At 44.1% G+C, this 19,771-nt stretch overlaps 1 protein-coding gene across 10 annotated transcripts in view; it reads right to left on the bottom strand.

The window, feature by feature from the left end:
• The window catches only part of PTPRT (protein tyrosine phosphatase receptor type T), a 1,205,819-nt gene that overhangs the window by 532,035 nt on the left and 654,013 nt on the right, over positions 1–19,771 (bottom strand). The window lies entirely within an intron of this gene.

The following is a 19,771-nucleotide window of genomic DNA, read 5'->3' as shown; positions in this document are numbered from 1 at the left end:
GTGGTCCTGACTGTGGAAGGCCGCAATGGAGAGAGGACACTCTAGCATGCAGCACAAGCCCCTGGAGGGTTTATTAAAATTCAGATGGCTGGGTCCCAGCCCCAGAGTTTCTCGTTCAGAAGGTCTGGGTAGGGCCTGAATGCATGCATTCTAACAAGTTCCCAGGCACCGCTGCTCTGGTCAGGGGTCCACCCTTTGCAAACCAGCAGTCTGGGTGCTCCCCTAAAAGCCAGAGTGATGGGCCCCTGCTTCCCGTCTCACTCAGCTGAAAATCCAAAATCCTCACGATGACGGGCAGGTTGGGCATGGGAGAGGTCCTGGCTGCTTCTCCAACTTCATCTTCAGTCAGCCTTCCTGGCAAGAGCTCTACTCCCACCTCACTGCCCTCCCTGCTGTTCCTTAAACATGCCAAGCCTGCTTCCACCTCACATCCTTAGCAATTGTTCTTCCTTCTGCCCAGAACGTTCTTTCTCCAGGCCTTCAAGAGGCATGCTACCTGACTTCATTCAATCAGTTTTCTGCTCAGAGGGCCCCCATGTCCACCCCTTTTAAACTACCCCTGCTCCACTTTTCCCCTCCTATCGCTCTCTATTCCCTTCCCTTCCCTGGCTTAACTTTTTTCAAATCACTTTCACTGAATATATACGTTATATATTATATATATTTATATAATATATATAATATAAATATATATAAATAAAAATATACATATATATATATATATTTGCTAATAGTCTGTCTCCCTGAGAACATGGAATTTGGTTCATTTATTTACCCTGTGTGTCCAGAGACTATCTGGTACATGGTAAGTATTCTATAAGTATCTGTAAAATGAAAAGACACATGACTGACTGAATGATAGACTAATTGGTTGATTAAATAAGTGAATTAAAGAAAGAGCAACTGCAAATAAGCCAGTCTCCAAGCTGGGACAAAGTTAATGGGGTGAAGGCGTAAGGTTTTAACTGGGTCTATGAAAATAATGCATAAATAAAAATGTGTATTACATAGGAGAAATTGTTATGCAGAATGCAGGTTGAATTTTACCAGCTCAAGAGACCTGATTGAGCACATCTTGTCCCAACCTCATGTTCAGTGGCTTGATAATAGCTTGAAATCAGCCATAATAGGAATACTTACACCAAGGGGCCCTATATATCAGCTTGTTTTAAATCAATGAGACAGTTTATCAGCACAACACTGATCCTACCTATAAAAGCATTCCACCGCTCAGTCTGATAGTCTCATGTGTGGACCTGTCATTAAGACCAGGGGTGACAGGGGATGGACCAATGGGAGGCAAGGATATAGGACATCTCTGTCCAGATTGGAAGAGTTCAGCCAAATCCTGCTGTGGGGATGTTTGCCTAGAGGGGCTGAATATCTAACTCTGCATTGTATGAGCAGTCCAGACCTAGGACAGGTGAACATGAGATGTGGTTTTTTTGTATGGTATTCACGCACCACTCCTGGTTGCACAGGTACTATGGGGAAACTGACCCTGTCCCTGGATCTGCTGATGGAGTATATGATGTAAACTCATGAAAATGAGCTCTAAAATCAGCCCCACCAATGGATTTTCAGTGTTACAAGTTAACAAACCTCCCTTCTCTTGCAGCTAAACATATCCTGGCTGATATGATGCTCATTTTTTTAAAAGCAGGATACAAAGTAGCCCACATCTAAGTACAACAAGTACAAGAAAATAAGACTCAAGACCACACGGGGTAGAATGGACAAGGCCACAGTAATAATTATTTTACTATGGGTGGTCTCATGGATTTACTGTGTCCTTAAACACTTGCTTAAATTGTAGTCCCATTGTCTTTTCAATTAAGAAATTCATAATACATAGGTTGGTTGTAAGTTTTCTACTATGTTGTTTCCCAGTTACCAGAATGAAGATGTCTAAGATAAATGCAGGAATTGGTAGGGAATTAGAATGGTAGAGCTAATTTAAATACCACATACTTTAAGAGAAAACCAGGAAAAAAATCTATTGTATCAAAGATTTCCATAGCATATTAATTATAAGGTTTCAGATAGACTTTTTGTAATTCACACATGAACATTTTAAATTACCTTCCCAATTGCTTCTTTTTGCCATTAACAATTTCAACAGAAGGACAAGTTGACCTTTAAAAGCTTGAGCCAGTTCAGAAAAATGCCCAAATTCCCACTTGACCTGTTCGACAAAGAAGCTGTTCTTAATCACAATATAATTTCATCCTTTACAGATGTTCCACAGCAGCCTGATGATGATGGTATTTACAGCTTTTGAAAGGAACCAAGAAATAATAAAGTTTAGCCCTCTGTCTTGTTTTACCTTAGCTTTGGATGAAGTCTCTGCACCTCCTCATCCCAGTTTCTCCAGAGAATTAAAATCTGGAACAATATTCCTGCCCTCTCAAGTCCTGGCAGGTGTCTGCCTTCACATGCAGCCCCTCTTCTCACCCCCCACTAGCTCTCTCTGCAATCTCCAGAACATTCCTTAGACCTCAGCTCTAAAGAAGAATTTGCATTTTACTGAGTATTTTGCAGGAGATACAAATGATTGAGTTTATATAGCACAACCTATAGTATCTCACTAAAAAGTACCAAAGGATTTCTCCCAAGATTCCCTAAGCCCTGAGTCCTCTGAGATTCTCCAAATATCCCCCCTTCTTGATGTCCTTGGTCTTGTTCTGGTGATGCTCAATTTCAGGACACTAAGAAGATTGAGCAAAACTCCATGTGCTCTTGAGCCCTATCAGATGCCATGCCCATATATTGCTTAGATATTAACTGCTTTTCTACCTGCCTGGCATTCTTGCTCCATTCCTTCCTGACATTTAAACCCATCTTCTTAGTCTGACCATGGCCGATCAGCGTTTCAAAATGTCTACAACTTCCGCTTTACAAAGTCATCAGAGAACTGCAAAAGTAGAAGCTGGAAACTTTAACTTGCTGTACCCCAGCAACCATCAGCCTATATGATGCTTCCTTTTCCTGAAAGGTCATGAAAGAATTACATAAATGCACTGCCTCCATCCCCTGCTCAGCCCACGGTAACCTGTTTGTCCACGTTACCCCATGCACTGTCTTACCAAGTCCAACAAGTTTCAAAGCGAATGGACATGTCAGAGGTTTTAGTACCTGACCCAGTATGGAGCATGTATCCTAACACACATTAGACTATTAGAGACTTGGGGGAATCCTGAGATACAGAAACTTATTTGAACTGATTCCACACAGACTTTGAAACATGCGTTGGGAAACAGTGGCTAGATGCATATAAAATTAGTGGGAGATTGAGCCACCATCATGCTTGTCCAGCTGACTTACTTTTGCCTGCTCTGTGTCCCCACTGCCTTACTGTCTAGCTGGGAACTGTCCTCTCTCCAGCTGGGAATTCAGAGCATGGACTGTGCTGGGACTACACCACTTATGACAACACAGGCACATGTTTTTACATGGGGTCAGTCGTACTGCATGATCAGTGATGCCTGTAGGCTGATTTAGCATTTTATCATAAGCATTCTCCATGTTGCCCAGAAACATCTATAATTAACATTTTAATGGCTACAAAATATTCCATTCATTAAATGGACACGCTGTAGTTTACTGAAACATTAACATACTGCTGGGCATTTAGGTTGCATCCAATTTTTGCTGTCATAAATCACGTTGCATATAGCTTTTTCCTAGGTTTGGATCATTTCCTTAGGATAATTTACCCAACATATGATTACTAAATTAAAGAATGTGGACCATTTTTAAGGCCATTGATATGCGCTTCCTCTTCTTTCCAAAAGGAGTGCACCAAGCTGCACTACCGCGGGCTATGTGGAGGGGGCTCCATCAAGTGCCTGTGGGGACTGATAGACTGTGCACTCAGAACAGGAGAACCCCGGATGAATAAACTGAGTACAGGGCACACTGATGAATTTTAAGTCTGTAAAGGGTTCTCTTTTACAGAGGCTTTACACATCTTTATTTAGCTTCTCCTGTCCGCTCTACCCCCTTTAGCAGCCCTACCTGTAAACCATCCAGACAGCCACTAATGAGGGGTCTACTCCAAGTTAGCAATCAAATTCCACGTACAATGAAGTCCCAGGGACCTTGGAAAAGGCCCACCCAGTCTTTGCCCAGCACAAGCAAAATGAACTAAGTGATCATAATTCTCTCCCTTGCCTTCCCCTCCACCTCCAAAAATGACCTCAGCTGAGGGAAATTACCTTTCCCAGGTGGCCCATAACCAATGGCAGGCGATGCGATGCTGGACCCTTCTTTAGTGTGCGTGACAATTGTGCAGGTGGGTGTATGCTGTGGAGCAGGAGTCAGTAAACTATGGCCAGCAGGCCAAGTCCAACTCACCACCTGTTTTGGGAAAGCATTACTAGAACTCAGCCTCACCCATTACTTTATGAACTGTCTATGACTGCTTTTGTGCTACAACAGCAGTTGAGCTGTTGCAACAGAGATCACTGGGGTTATAGAACCTAAAACATTTGCTCTCTGGTCCTTTACAGAAGTTTTCTGACCCCTGTTCTAGAGCTGTGCTGTCCAGTATGCCAGCCATTAGCCACATGTGGGCATTTCAATTTAAATAAATTAAAATGAAATAAAATCAATACTTCAGTTCCTCAACTGCACTAGCCACATTTCAAGTACTTAGTAGATACATGTGGCTGGTGGCTATCATGATGGACAATGCAGATTCAGGGCACACTTCTTTCATCACAGAAAGTTCTATTGGGCAGTACTGCCCGGTGCCTTTAGCTGTGGGTCAGGCCAAGGTTAGACCTTCCCTGAGACTGCAATCTTGCTCTGCTCCTCCTACTTCTCTACCCTACCTTTCTCCCCCCCTTACAGGCTTGTACCTCAATATTTCACAGGTACCTGCATCCCTATGTCAGGCTCTACTTCTAGGGAGCTCAAATCAATGCAGTTATTCATATGGTTGGATTGCAATGACAGATTTCCATCTTTGCCTCTGCTGAGACTAGGCTAGGGGTTACTAAGACACAAGGGAAGAATGTCAGGTTCACCTTTCAATTCTCAGTCCTCAGCAATGCTGGTCACAGTATAGTCACTCAATAAACACCGAATGAACGAAAGGTAAATAAATGGCCCCATCTCATGCTGCACCCCTGGTGTCCAGTCAACCACCCAGAGCTCCTCTTGACCATGCCAACCAGGGAGTTTAGACTTGCTTTCTCAGCCATCCAGCCTTGCTCAGAAGTCCAGCCATGCCAGCTAATAGAAGAAATCATTCAATTTGCAAACTGCCCAAAGTCTCAGCCATGACACAAGCCTCGTCTCCAGGATACCCCACACCTTGTTCTCAGCATCAGGCCTTATGACGACCCCGTCTCTGCAGCCACGGTGCCTTCATGTCCCAGCCTAGGTACCCTCGGAATGGGTCGAACGGGAGATGGGGCAGGAGGATATGTCTATATATTCATGAACCCACTAACAAAGACGTTCTCCATGTGATACTAGCAGGCGCTCATTAAGCAGAGGCTCCAATTTCTATCAGACTGCGGGGTCAGAAAAAAAGTCTGGCTATTGAGACTTGTGCTTTCATCATAAGATGTTGCAAATCACATCTGAAGGGTTCAGGGTAAAGAGAAATCATTAACTAATAACAAAGTAAGGGTTGCTCCACTGAGATAAGCTTCACAGGAAACGTCTGGCCCTGCTCACCATGGCATCTCTGAATGCCTGGAGGATGGCAGGTTGGATGTGACCCTTCAGTACTTCTCTCCTGAGTCTAGCTGGGGACTTAGGATATTTACATTTTAAATTGATTATAATTAAGTAAAATTAATATTCCAGTTTCTTGGCCACAATAGCCACATTTTAAGTGCTCAGCAGCCACATATGGCTGGGGGTATTTTGACGGACAACACAGACACAGAACATTTCTCTCTCTTCTGCGATATTCTGGGGAAACTGCTCGCCCTGAGGTTGACTGGGGTTCTTACAGCCTCTTTCAAAGCTCCAGGACCCGGCCGACAGGGCTGAGGGCACGCTGGCTCAACGTGGTGGGCAGTCGGCAGCCAAATCGAAGACAGACAAATTCAGAGACAAAATAGCCTTAGTAAGAGCAGAGGCTTCTATCCCTTCAGTTAGGAGGTCCTTTAGGAACATGTTTCAGTTCTAGAGAGCTGGATGGTGGGGAGGTTTGTCCTCATTCTAGACCACCCTTCCAGCTCCCCAAGACATCTTTCACCCGCTCAGTAGTTCAGGCCTGGCTGCCAGAGAAGCCCTCACAGGACAAGTCAGCCTCAGCAGCCACCCGTCTTGTGAAGCGCGAGTTTAAAACGACTTTAACCGCCGCAGGCAGAGGCGAGGAGGAGGACGCTCCTACCTATGTGAGGAGTCACCCCGAGAGCCCATCGAGGGCTGAAAGATGGGCAAAGCAGGCCCCCCTGCAGCCACAATCTTGTGCCTGTGCAGAGGTCCCTGAATCCCTAGGGCCACTGGACCATGTAATGCCAGGTCGCACTGGCCACATTGGAGCCTAAGTAGCTGCAGCCTCCTGGGATCAGGCAGGGCCACAGGCCTGTGCATGGGCACATGCTTCACTGGCCATGCAGGACACCCAGCTCCATCCTGTACACCCACAACTGAAGTGATCTGACTTCAGAAGCACTCATTTTGTGAACACACCATTGCCTACAAACTGAGTTCACTGACCTGCACACTCACCTGATTAAAGTCCACCTCTGTAGAAGGAGCCTCAGATTCTAAAGCATCAAAAAAATAAATACAATTGCTGGTTAAGGTGATGCAGACTTCTTCATTTCTTGGGATTATGGGAAGGTCCTTCCAGAGCCCAGGGGTTCATGCTTCTTTTAATGTGTTTGTTTGCAGAAGGCAGACATGTCTCTCAACTTCCCTCTGAAGCCTGGGGCCATACAACTGAACTGCAGCTAGCATGAGAACCTCTGTACGTTTGCACATCACTCAAGGATCTACTGCATAGAACCTGTCAGATCTCTCCTGCTACTGGATGCAGGCAAGGCTTAATTGCCTCAGGTCTACATCGCCCAGGCGGGATGGGGGGTGGGGATGGGATAAGGGGGGCAGTAAGAGGCTATCATCAACTATTGCTCTCTTAGAAAGAACTCTCCCGGAAGTCCCACCTACCACAGTGCTTACATGTCATGGTCCAGAATATGTATGCATAGCCACACCCAGCTGCAAGGGAGGTGGAGAAGTATAGCCTTTTAATTGTGTCCATTGTTGCCTGAATAAAATCTGATCTCACTAAGGAAGAAGATGAGAACAGATATTGGTTAGGCAACTGGCAGTCTCTTCTACTTGGCTCATGTGTACAGGTGGATGAAGAGACACTGAAGTGGTTAACAAATTTGCCCAATTAAACAGAACCAGAACCTGGAATGCAGATTTCCTACCCAGGATCCCTACACTGCCCCTTGCTTCCTTCACAGCGTACCTTCTGAAATGGTGCAGCTTGGATAAAAGTCACCACCAGAGGCCATTAGCAAGGCAGTATCCTTCTTCCCCAACAAATCACACCCACTGCTATCTCCTCAGACTCATCAGGGTCACGAAAATCAGCTCAGTCTCAAAAATAAATCTGTCATCTCCATCAATCACGTAAAACAACTGGTCACTCGGCTACAGGGAGCATGGCATGTCGAGTTAGGGGTTGAACTGAATTGGAATTGACCAGTGGATTCACTGCAACCAACGCCTTGACAGCTTCAGGCAGACACAGCCACAGAGGCCTGGGCTGTGGAAAGACTTGATATGCGCACACACATGCAAAAAAAGCACTGTCATTCTCTGCTGCTTGCATTGTCTTGGCTCAGCAGTGACAATAAAACAGAGGTCATCCCCTACGCTGCCCTGAGATCCAAGAGAATGCTTATCCAGAGACAAGGCAGAAGAGAAAAACCAATTTCCTTCTAATATTTTTAGGTTCTGTGGAAAACAACTACAGTGTAGAAAATATTCATCTCTGCCAGGGGGGCAAAGAACGACGAGGCTATAAAGCAGATGCAATTGGGTCTCACATGCAGTGAGAAAATAACACAATTAAGAAATCCCAGCACCGCTCAACTTCTTGAGAAAGTGTTCAGACCCCAATTTTTCTGATGGAACACCCCCAAAAGGGCCCACAAAGCAAACCAGAGGCTACTTTATTCCCTTACTTCCCAAATGGGTTCTTTTAAATGCGCAAGTAAATGGCTCTTATGTCTGGAGGGCATTAGGCTATAAAGAATTCTATGAGCAGAAAGGATTTTAATAAGGAAAGTGGGTTTGATATATATATATATATATATATATATATATATACACACATACATAAGTATATATTGTTGTGGGAGAACAAAGTAAATGACTTCAGAGAGAGGAAGTTGTAGAGTGCTATTGCACTTGACCACAGAAATATGCTAAACTGAATCAAACAGGCATGAAAGAGTATGTTCAAATGTCACTGCTTGCCATAGTCTGCTATAAGGAAATACAGGCATAATCTATCAGTTATCTAAATTGAGAATCTATTCACATTTGCTGGTTGCTTCCTTTGTCCAACAGCTGGCCTAGGTATTCTCACAAATATTATCTATTTAGTCCTTCTTCCAAGCCTGTGAGGTAATTAGATTTTATTCCCATTTTACAGATAAGGAAGCTGAGACTCAGAGAGATTAAGCAACGATATTAAAGGGCAGAAGCAGGGGCAAATCTGGAATCCACCTGCTGTGAGTGCTCTGAAAAGCAGTCCCCTTTGCCAGGATATTACTGGCCATATTCAAGGGAGGCAGCACTGCAGAGCAGGGGTTCTAAGAGGCTTTCTCCAGGGTTCAGAGCTCGGTTCTGCCACTTATTAGCTCTATGACAGTGGACAAGTGTCTTCCATTTCTGAGTCCTTGCCTTATCTTTAAAAAATAGGATGGAGCTACTTCTCCAATTGCTATTAAAGTTTAATTAGAGAATGTAGGCAAAATGCCTACCACACATTCTATGTCTATGCCAACCCAAGAACAAAAACAGCCCATTACACAGTCATTGTGAAATCAGGGTATCTGGAGAGCCTACTTCAAGGGGAATTATCTGCTCTGAACCCACGCTGCCAGTTTCTCACTAGCCTACCTGGCCCCTCGCTAATGCAGCAAACTCCTGAGTGCTTGCTTGTTGCTGGGCTGTACTGGGCTCTAGGACACCAGAGCTTACAAGACACTCAGGCCCCTGCCCTTGAAGAATGTGCTGGGGGCCAGTGCACAGAACAGAGCGGGTGGGATCCCCAGCCTGCGGCTCACAGGGTGCTCCTTGCTGTGCCCTCACCTGCAGTACAGGGTTGCCCCAACGGCATTGGGGTGCCCAAACCCTGCACGGTCCAATGAAAGGGCTGGCCTTTGACCAGCTCCTGGGAGATAACCTCTGAGCCCTCGGACTACCCTACCTGAGAAGAGCAGCTTTGCAGACCTGGGCCTTGGACCACACCAGGTAGTTTATGCTGACAGTGTGGTTTACGGTGGGCCTTTGGGTGATGCTTTATCAGTCTGACCTCTGGAGGCCTGGAGAGCAAGTATTAGGTCAATCCCACAGGTGCCCCATGCCTACATGGTTGACCCCCAACAAAAACCCAATAGCTTAGGTAGGCTTCCCTATTGGCAGTACATCGCATGTTGTCACACACTGTTGTTGGGAGAATTAAGCATTGTCCATACAACTCCACTGGGAGAGGACTATTGGAAGGTTGGAGCACATCTCTCCTGGACTCTTACTTTCTCTCTTTGATTTTAAGTGCTATCCTTTTTGCTGTAGTAAATTATAACCATGAGTATAATATCTTTCTTAGGTTCTGTGAGACCCTCTAGCAAATCACTGAACCTGAGGATAGTTTCGTGGACCTGACTTACCTGCCGTGGGGGACTGGTTTCCTACCTTCCCCTCCACCTGTGATTCCAATACCCTTAGGAGCCCGCATTCCTTGTTCTCACCACAAATCCCACCTGCCATATTCCTGCCTTCTCTGCTGGGAAAGAGGCAGAAGTCTTTGATGCTCATGGAACCTTGCATGGCAGCTAAGTCAAGAGCCTAATAGTTTGTCTATGGTGGGTTCCTCCCCCCAAGTTTGGGTCACCATCACTCAGTGCACACTTCAGAGCAATGCAGCCTTCGGTTCACATGGTGCTGCATGTGACGTAATGATCTGAATGGGTATGGCAATCCTCAGGCCAATTCCCTGTACATACCCTTACTTCATGATCTCTCTCCAGTACCAATCAGTGCTCCCCCAGTTTATTAACTATTATTAGCTACTGCACAGAATATAGTTTATTAGCTAGTGCACAGAAGACCCTAGGTTGCATGTAAGGTCCCTTGGTTCTCGTGACCCAGTGGGTAAATAAAACCAAAATACTACCTTGGCTTTGTAGGGCCTACTGCCTACTGGGGTTTGGCATAAAATATCACAGGACCAAATGATAGAAAGAAAAAAGGTAGATGGTGCTATAACTCGAGGTGCAAACATATGGCAGGAGGCAGCTAAGAAGTGAGTGGCTAAAGGTCAAGAAAGGGAAACCTGGTAATGGATGATCTTCACAGGCCAGTCTAATTTTGGAAATCACCCTCATGTCATATTAAAATGCACTTGCATTCTAACTCCAACATTAGTTGCATTATTTTTGTCATAAAACTATTTTGAGATAATTTTATTGTCAATATTGCTTGGCTCCCAATAATTCCTTTCACTTGTGATTGCCTAGAGTTTCTCAGTAATCACTTTGTTCTTTTGTGAATTCTTGATTTTTGAGGAAAGCTAACTTATAATTTATTTTCTCAAATGCAATACAAAGTCTTCAACAGCAAATTTGATATAAATATATATATATATGTAAAATGGACAGATATTTCACTAAATGCTTTTTAGCTTCAATTATATAATTTTACTACTTTTTAGCCAATATTAGAGCAACTTTAGAACAATATTATATAATTCTTATTTTTTTTTTTTTAGTCAATATAGGAACAATATTTTCTGTTCCTTAAAACATTTCCCTAAGCCCAGAAATACCTTGGCCCCAGTGTCTCGTGACCTAAAGAGTCCTGGAGAGGGAAGAAGGCAGGGCAGAGAACCTTGGGAGAGCCCTGAAGGGCTTGACAGCAGGAAAGGCATGGATGCCACTCAGGGCAGTGGGGCCAAAGAAATGATGTGAAGTAAGGAACAAGTAGGGTCAAATTCGGGTAGGGATAGTCACTTTGGCCACACCATGGAGGATGGATGGCAGCAGGTATGGAATGAAGAGGGGCAGTACTGTAAGCAAGAAAGAAGAACGGAGGAGGTTGGCAGAAAGGTCCAGGAGAGATATAATAAGGCTCATCCCAGCACAGCGAGCATGAGGGTGAGGAAGATAACACCTTCCCAGGTAGGCAGTGGAGTCAGGCAGAGCATCTCAAAAAGCTGCAGTGGAACAAGGAAATGGCAATGGCCAGCAGGGAGGACATTCCACACCAGACATCCAGGACTGCTCTTCCCCTCAAGGGCACCAAGTCATCTCCATTTAGAGTGTTTCTATGGAGATGAGGGATGGGCAGGCACAAGAGTATAGGATTTATAGGCTGTACTACATTCAAGGTACCCACCCGACACCAGCTCCCCAGGACCACCATGCTTTCCTTGGTCCCTATTACGTTCTGGGCACTCTGAGTAACTCTTTACATACTTTGGCTCCTACAAGCCTCACAGCAGCCCAATGAGATGGGTGTTGTTTCCCAATTTGAGGAAATAGAGGTGCAGAAGAGCTTAGTAACCTGCCCAAGGTCATCCGGTTGGTGAGTAGTAAGATGACAGTTTGAATCTGGAAGGTCATGCTCTTCCCACAACACCCTGCTGCTTCCAAAAGCCCACTCACAAGGCATGAACATCACTACCTACAGCAGTGAAAATTTATAGCCAGTACCCATCGTACTAATTGTCCATGCATTTAAACTCATCTGCCCAGCTGATTGTCATGAGACCTTTGCTTCAGCGTGACAATCCAAGGGATTTAATGATTTCATTTTATATTTGATCCTAGTGTCAGTGAAATCTGTAGATTCTCCCTCCAACCCTGAGAATTGTCTATTGAAATGGACGAGAAACTGAAAAACATAGAGGTAGCAAAATAGATTATATATAAAAAAATACAATATAGACTATGGGGAGAAAAGAGAAAATAATTTGTCTTAGAAACCTTCTTGGATGCATAGACCTGGTAAGACAAGATGTGCTGATGGTTATATAATCAGACATGAGAGCTCAATGAGTTGTGGCAGCGAAGAATCCCCACGCCAGGTCTATGGGTGGGAAAGTGAAACTGGAGAAGGGAGATACCTGAAAGATTAGGAGGGATGATGTAAGCGTGAGGGCTGATTGGATGTAGGGGTGGTGAAACAGAGGGAAGGAATCCAAATGAGTCCCAGGTTTGTGAAGTGGCGAGGGAAGATGCTGTTCACCAAACAGAGAATGTAAGAAGACCACTTTCAGTATTCAAACTACAGGGTTGAGGTGGGCTTGAGACAGGTGCGTAGACCTGGAGCTCATAAGAAGGGTGGGGGGGGGGGTGTCCATGTTGAAACCATGGGGACTGATAAGAAACCACACAGGGAGAGTTTATATAATGGGGAAGATTTGGAAAGAGGACAGGGCCCTAAGAAAAACCAACAGGTGTAGAAATTGGAGCTAAGAAACAGTGAATATATGATCCTAAAAGTAAGTCTTTCATGCGCATGAACTGGGTGGAGTTTTTATTTCTATAAACAAGCTGATGTGCAGCCCACAGGGAGTTAAAGTCGGCCTGGTTAAGATGTTGTTTTCTAGGATAGGGAATCCTGTCCATACCTAACAGGAAGAAAAGCTGAGGCAAGACAGAAATGCCCTAAGGAAAATAGAAGGATGGATGTGGGAGGGAAAATGTCAGGTGCTAAAAATTCAGAGCCTGTCTAAGCCAAGCCTAAGGGAAAGATAAGAACCTGCAAATATTTGACATGTGTTAGTGTCAACAAGGGAGAGAAGTGATTCTGCTCCAAAGAGGGGGAGGCTATGATTTGTAAATAATGTTAAGAAATAAAAGCCATAGATTATCAACTCCAACCCCAAACTACTTGTTCACAGAGTAACTGTCTCAGAGAAATAGAGAAGACCACAGAATGTAGACTCAAGAGCTATATACAAGCATGTCCAAATAAGCAAAATTGCCCCCCTTTTCAAGAGCTGTCCTAAAGCCTTGAAAATGTGTATATCCAATAATTACACTCCTAGGAATCTAGTCTAAGAAAAAAATAGTAGACATGTATATGCTGGTGTATTAACAAGGGTACAAATTACAATTCAAAAAAAAAAAAGTTAGAAAAGACCTAAATATCCACAAATTAGAGTTGAGATAAAAGCAATTGTACATCAACAGGAGAATGCACTTTCATAAAAACGTTTCCACCTTCTCACTCCCCTTTCACCCAGCCTGTGCCACTCTGACTCTGCCTACTTCCTCTTCCCAGTAGCTGCTCCTGCTAAGGTCATCAATGGCTGCCATGTTGTTATATTCAATGGGACCCTTCTAGAGTGCTTCCTACACTAGCCCACAGACAACTGACAACTTTCCTCATTCTCAGCCTTGCTGTTGGCCCGCAGGCATCCAGTTTCCCTGATGGTCCTGCTGCCTGCCTGTGCTGTGTCTCCATAGCCTCTTCTGCTGACTCTGCCTTCACAAGGCAACACGATGGTGGGCCCAGTCCGAGGTACTCTGGGTTTGCTTCTCTTCTCTCTCCATACACCCAAGCCGACCACATCTGCTACGTGGCTTTGTAGGGAAAATTGGTGCTTCAACAGAAAACTATGCATTGTCTATAATACATGCTTTCTTGTGCTTCTCTGAGAGGTATCTTACCACTCTGTAAGTTGTAGATAACTGAAAACAAGGCAGAATAATTCTTGTCTATAGACATAAAAATGGCTCTGTCTGGAGAGGGGTGGGCACAACCCTCTCTACCAAAAAGAAAAGTCTGTTCTTCTGCTATTAGCATATTCATGCCAATATTCCAGATCTACAAATGTATTCGTTGGATTCTCCTTTGCACTGGTTATAACACCTCACCAGTTTCCTCATAAATGAGTTTAGTAAAATCTTTAACACATGTTCATTCTTATACCTGCATGAGCTCATGATTTCTCTTTTTCTTGAAATTCACCTTTCACAGTTTTAAGTGATATCTAGAGCCAAAGAACCCAAATGCATCTCTCCATGCCTGTCTGCCTCACCATAGTGTTTATATATACTTATTTCTGTAGCTACATTAAATCTATTTCTCCCCCATCAGTCTGCAGGATCCACGAAAGCCAGGACCATGTCTGTTTTACTCATCATGCTACCGACAATATCAAGCTCTAAACCTGGTAAGTAAAGTTATTCATACACATTTGTACTTACTGAAGTAAAAAAAAGATACTTAACTACATGAAAAACTTATACTTTAAATAAGGAAAATGGTTATAGTATGACATGCATATTTGCCTCAACTTTATACAAAGATGTATATATGCCTCTGTTAAAAAAGAAAAGAAACTAATGGGAAGAGTGGCCAAATTTAGAGTGGTTATCTGCAAGTGGTAGGGCTTATGGGTGATTGTTACATTTCTTTCTAATGATTTTCCAGGTCTCTGAAAGTGAAAATAATGAAAACTTTCTTTCATCACCATTACAAAGTGGCATTAAAGTGACTATTTTCCTACACTTTGCCAGCACAAACCGAGCCATAGTTTGACCAGTTCCAGGCACCAACGTTTCTCTGGCTTACAGCCTGGTCGGTACCACTGCCTGCTCACAGGACAAGCTCCAGGTCTCATCCCCAGAGCCCAGCACTCTCCTAGTTTCTATCTTTTATCCAGCATCTTTGACAGTATGTGGCCAGAATTAAATATCAAATTGGGATACGTTGAGTGGTATATCACAGGAGTCCCATTGCCCAATCATCCTGAGCCCTAAACTTCTCATGACGCAGACTATCATTATCTTGTTAGAGCCACACCTACTTGGGCATGCACACTCCCCCATTCTTCAAACTCCTAGAGGTGCCAGCCAGGCACAGGGTCGGAGGCAGTGGGCTCTGCCCTCAGGGAGTTTAGAGTCAGGTGCAGTTCAAGGCAGGGTGATGGTTCTCGGCTGCTGGTGGAGGGCCTTTCAAAACCCAACTGCTGTGGCTTTCATCAAAGGCTCTGGGCTAGGTGCAGACACGGGCAAGTGCATGGACTGACCATAAAAGGCAATTAAGAGTCATATTATTGACTTGTTTCTTCTCGGGCATATTCCTCCAGGCTTGATTTTATTGTGTTTAGTTCATCTACTGCCCTATATAAAACAGCCTGGGCCAAGTTTAAATGGATTTGCCATTTAACCTTCAAATAATAAAAACACTCCATTAATCGGAACGCCTGCCTCCACCGCCCCATGGCCCCACCTTTGCCCTAAGCCATCTGGTCAGTGTAAGATTCACACAGCACAGGGACACCTGAGGTGGACAGAGGGCAAGAGTCGGGAGAGCTCGGGCTCAGAGGTGCTGTTTTACAGCTATCGAGAGCTTTGAGATTTGGAGAGGGTCACTGCAGAGTCGCAGTCACCTCGTGGGTAAAATGGGGCTGAACATCACTGTCATATGAGCACCAGTAGAGGTACTGCTCCGGAAGGTTCTGGAAAGGCAACATCGTAAAGGCTATATAAGCACAGGCGATGCTGGATACTGAGGAGGGACTGAAGCTTCTCCTCCAAAATGAGTTTCCCCAGCAGTTGTAGGTTGTGTGTGTGTGCCCTCTTCTATGTCTGCAAGGACCAGGGATTTCATAGACTTTCTCATGGCCAAGAAGCTTCTGAGTCAGCCTCCCTGCCCTCCTTCCTTCTCTTCTCCCAGAGAAATCTTCCTTATCCCCCCATGGCCTGGAGGCATCGTAATCTTATTCTACCAATGGTGCTGGGATGGGGCGTTAAATATTTGTTTAAAAAAAAAAAAAGGACTGAATCTCCCCCATAAACCACAAAACAACAAAAAAAAGTAAAAAAAAAACCCATACTGATAAGTGAGTTAAGTATAAAATATGAAACCATTTAAAACACCAACAGTTACTATACTGTGTTTCCATGCTGAGCCATCTTAAATTTTGGCAATGCACTGTTTCTGTATTTCCCAAGTTTTCTGCCGTGCATGTAAATAAGACACAGTGTTCACGTGTTCAACACACATTTCCTGAGCCCCTGCTCGGTGCCAGGCATGACTGCAGGCCGGTGACCACAACACGCAAGGACACTGACCTTGGAAAAAGCATAAAAAACAAATAAGCACACTAAAATTAAATGGTGGCAGAGATTAGGATAAATTCTGTGACCAGAGCACCACAAATGGTTAGAAAGGGCCTGGGAGGAGGCTAATTTAGATCAGAGTGTCCAGCAAGGTCTGTGGGGAAATGACTTAGAGCAGCACAGAACGGACAAGGAGCAGTTGGCAGGTGGAGGGGCTGAGCCGGGACAGGGAACGATTTAGATAAATATGCTGAGAAAGGGAAGAAGTTACAGTATTTGAGGACAGAAAAACAAAAAAACAAAAAACAAGAGTGGCTGGCATATGTGAGTAAGGGGGAGGAGAAAGCAGAAACGGAGTGGTAGGTGGACATGGAAATCCAAGTACGACACCACTTTGTGCCTACCAAACTGGCAAATTAAAAAAAAAAATGAAAGTACACACTCCTGGCAAGGTTTCATTGAAATTACTCGTAATATAAAATAGCCTAGTTATTTCATTGAAAGCAATCTGTGAAATGCAGTAAAAGCCTTGAGGATGTCTCTACTTTTAAACATCTCACTCTTTGAAATCTAGTGTAAGACTAATTCAGGCAGAAAGCTGCAGGCACAAAGATGGCAACATTTTGGAAATACCTTGTTCTCATTTGCTAGCTGCTGGAATGCCATATACCAGAAACAGAATGGCTTTTTAAAAGGGGAATTTAATAAGTTGCTAGTTTATAGTTCTAAGGCCAAGAAAATGTCCCAATGAAAACAAGTCTATAGAAATGTCTAATCTAAGGCATCCAGGGAATGATATCTTGGTTCAAGAAGGCTGATGAAGTTCAGGGTTTCTCTTTCGGCTGGAAGGGCATGGGGTGAACACGGTGTCATCTGCTAGCTTTCTCTCCTGGCTTCCTATTTCATGAAGCTCCCCAGGAGGCATTTCCCTTCTTCATTTTCAAAGGTTGCTGGCTGATGGACTCTCTGCTTCATGGTGCTGCAGCATTCTCTGCTCTCTCTGAATCTCTCACTTTCTCTAAAATGTTTCCTTTTTTACAGGATTCCCATAAACTAATCAAGACCCACCCAAATGGGTGGAGACATGTCACCTAATCCAATTTAACAACCACTCTTGATTGAGTCACATCTCCAGGGAGATGATCTAATTGCCATTTCAATCATACAGTACTGAATAGGGATTAGAAGAAACGGCTGCCTTTACAAAATGGGATTAGGATTAAAACATGGCTTTTCTAGGGAACATACATCCTTTCAAACCAGCACACACCTAAATATCCAACAATACAGAATCGTTTAGCAAATTATGGTAATTAGGCTCTATGAAACATTATGGAATCATTAAAATAACGTTGAAAACACTTTAAGAACCTGTAAAATATTTACTATATGATGTTGAGTGACAGCTGGGGACCATTATGTGGCACATGGGCATGATTTCATAAGAAGGTGACCAGTAACTGAAAGGGAATATGCAAAAGCAAAAAGTAATAACTTGTTTGGCACGTGGTACTATTTTTGAAAGTTTGCTTTAGTATAAAGTCTAGCCTAGTTTTTCAATTATAAAGATGAAGACGACAAAGAAGGAAGAACAGCAGTAGCTATAGCACCTGTGCCTGCTTTCAGTCGGGGCCCAGCTGGGAAAAGAGTTGGTTGGAAGAGTTGCAGGATCTAATGATTAGAGACAGCCAGACCTCGGACACATCTATATGGCAGGGGCAAAAGGATATGCCCTTTCTGCTGGGTCTCCACGGACCCCAACCCCACTCTCAGTTCCTAAGACAGCAACCCTCAGGAGTCTCAGCTGACTTGTGGGTCAGGTCAACAGTGGGTGTGATTTAGAAACTACAAATGGAACCCCAGTTTCTCTCTTTTCTGCCATGCACACTCAGTTCCCCTTTGCATCGTGCCAGGTTTGGGTCCACTGTTCTGTGCCAGTATCCCATTCTTCTCAGAGAAGGGGGACTTCTGCATGACAGAATGGCTAGCAATGGGCAAGGGGCCCTGGATTTATCCCTATGTACGGACACAGTTTTGGCTGGGGTTGCATGCTAAGCTCTAGAAATGGTGGACCCTCCTGGAACCCTTTGTGAACTCAGCAAGTGGCTACCCTTTGCCTTTGAATGGTCTTGCAGTTTACTGATGAGGAGGAGGGCCTGGATATGAGGAGAGAAAGTGAGCCTCTAGGCTGTTCAAGTGCCCAAAGCTCCAACTTCTTAAGCACCTACTAAGTCCTGGGCATGGTGCCAGGAACTTACAATTATGTTGCCATGTGAAACTCTCAAGCCAGACTCCAGGGGCTGTAGCCTCAGCCACTTACTCAACTGTGTGACTTGTATGTAATTCTCTAGGACCTAGAAGTAGGGACAATCATAGCACCTACCTCATGGGGCTACAGGTAGATGCAGTGAAGTAAGCTTCACAGACCATGAGTCAGCATAATAACCTGTATTTCTATCCAATGAGATAGGTAGTAATTATTCCCATTTAAGATAGGGAAACCAGTTCAGAAGTCAAGCAAATCGTCCTAGGCTGTCCAACATCCTGATGACAAAACATGGCTTCAAATTCAGATAGGTCCGATGTCAAAACCCTCACCTGATTGTCCCTTATTCCATCTGTACATAGAGCCCAATGTTTGGCTTGCATTGCAGGGCTCAGCAAATATGGAACTATTTCTACACATTGCAAGAATGTCATTGAAATAACCACTTGCATTTATATGGAGTGCTTTACAACATAAAAAGATCTTTCACATGTATTTGAGTAATGAAGAACACTACTTTTAAATTGTATTAATTTTATAACACACAACAAAACAGAAAGCATTGACAGTGATCCTCACTAACATTACCTAAATATAAATACATGTATGTGTGCACACGTGCATATGGTATGCATCTGTCTGTGCATGCTTGTGAGCGAAGGTAGATCAAAAAATGTTTGCATAAAGGAGGGTAGTTCCTATTTAAAGAAAGGTTTTAATGTTAGCATTAGCTGCCCATCACTTTTGACCCACCCCTTTAACATTCTATCTCAATGCAAAAGGATGCAAAGATGGGCCTGGAGCTAGGGAAAGCTGAACCACAGTGGAAATGGAATAAGACAACATGGTAGGCTCCGTGGGCAATAAGGTGAGGGTAGAAGAGAAAGGGGTGAAAAAAATCTTGGTCCACTGAAAGGGCTTTCAAGAGCTAGCGTGTCTGAGGAGGGATTTTGAATTGGTTGCAATGGGCTCCCATGCCTGACCAATCGTCAAGAGAAGTTCTCCTGTAAGAAGCAGCCAGGAGTCATGTAGCTTGGGTGTGTGTCCCACATTTGATCTACATTAAGACAGCCAGGAGAAACAGCATGAAGTTCCAGATTCAGGGCAGGCAGGGAACAGGGGCCACATGTCCTCCTTTGGGAATCCCTAGACATTTTGAGATAGCTCAGATGTTGTACAGAATCTGGAATGGGTTATGAAGTTCTGGCTAATACAT

Source organism: Tamandua tetradactyla, chromosome 1 (assembly GCF_023851605.1).
Source record: "Tamandua tetradactyla isolate mTamTet1 chromosome 1, mTamTet1.pri, whole genome shotgun sequence".
Taxonomy (NCBI): domain Eukaryota; kingdom Metazoa; phylum Chordata; class Mammalia; order Pilosa; family Myrmecophagidae; genus Tamandua; species Tamandua tetradactyla.
The sequence above is the reverse complement of the archived record's forward strand: the minus strand, read 5'-3'. Positions and strand labels throughout refer to the sequence as shown.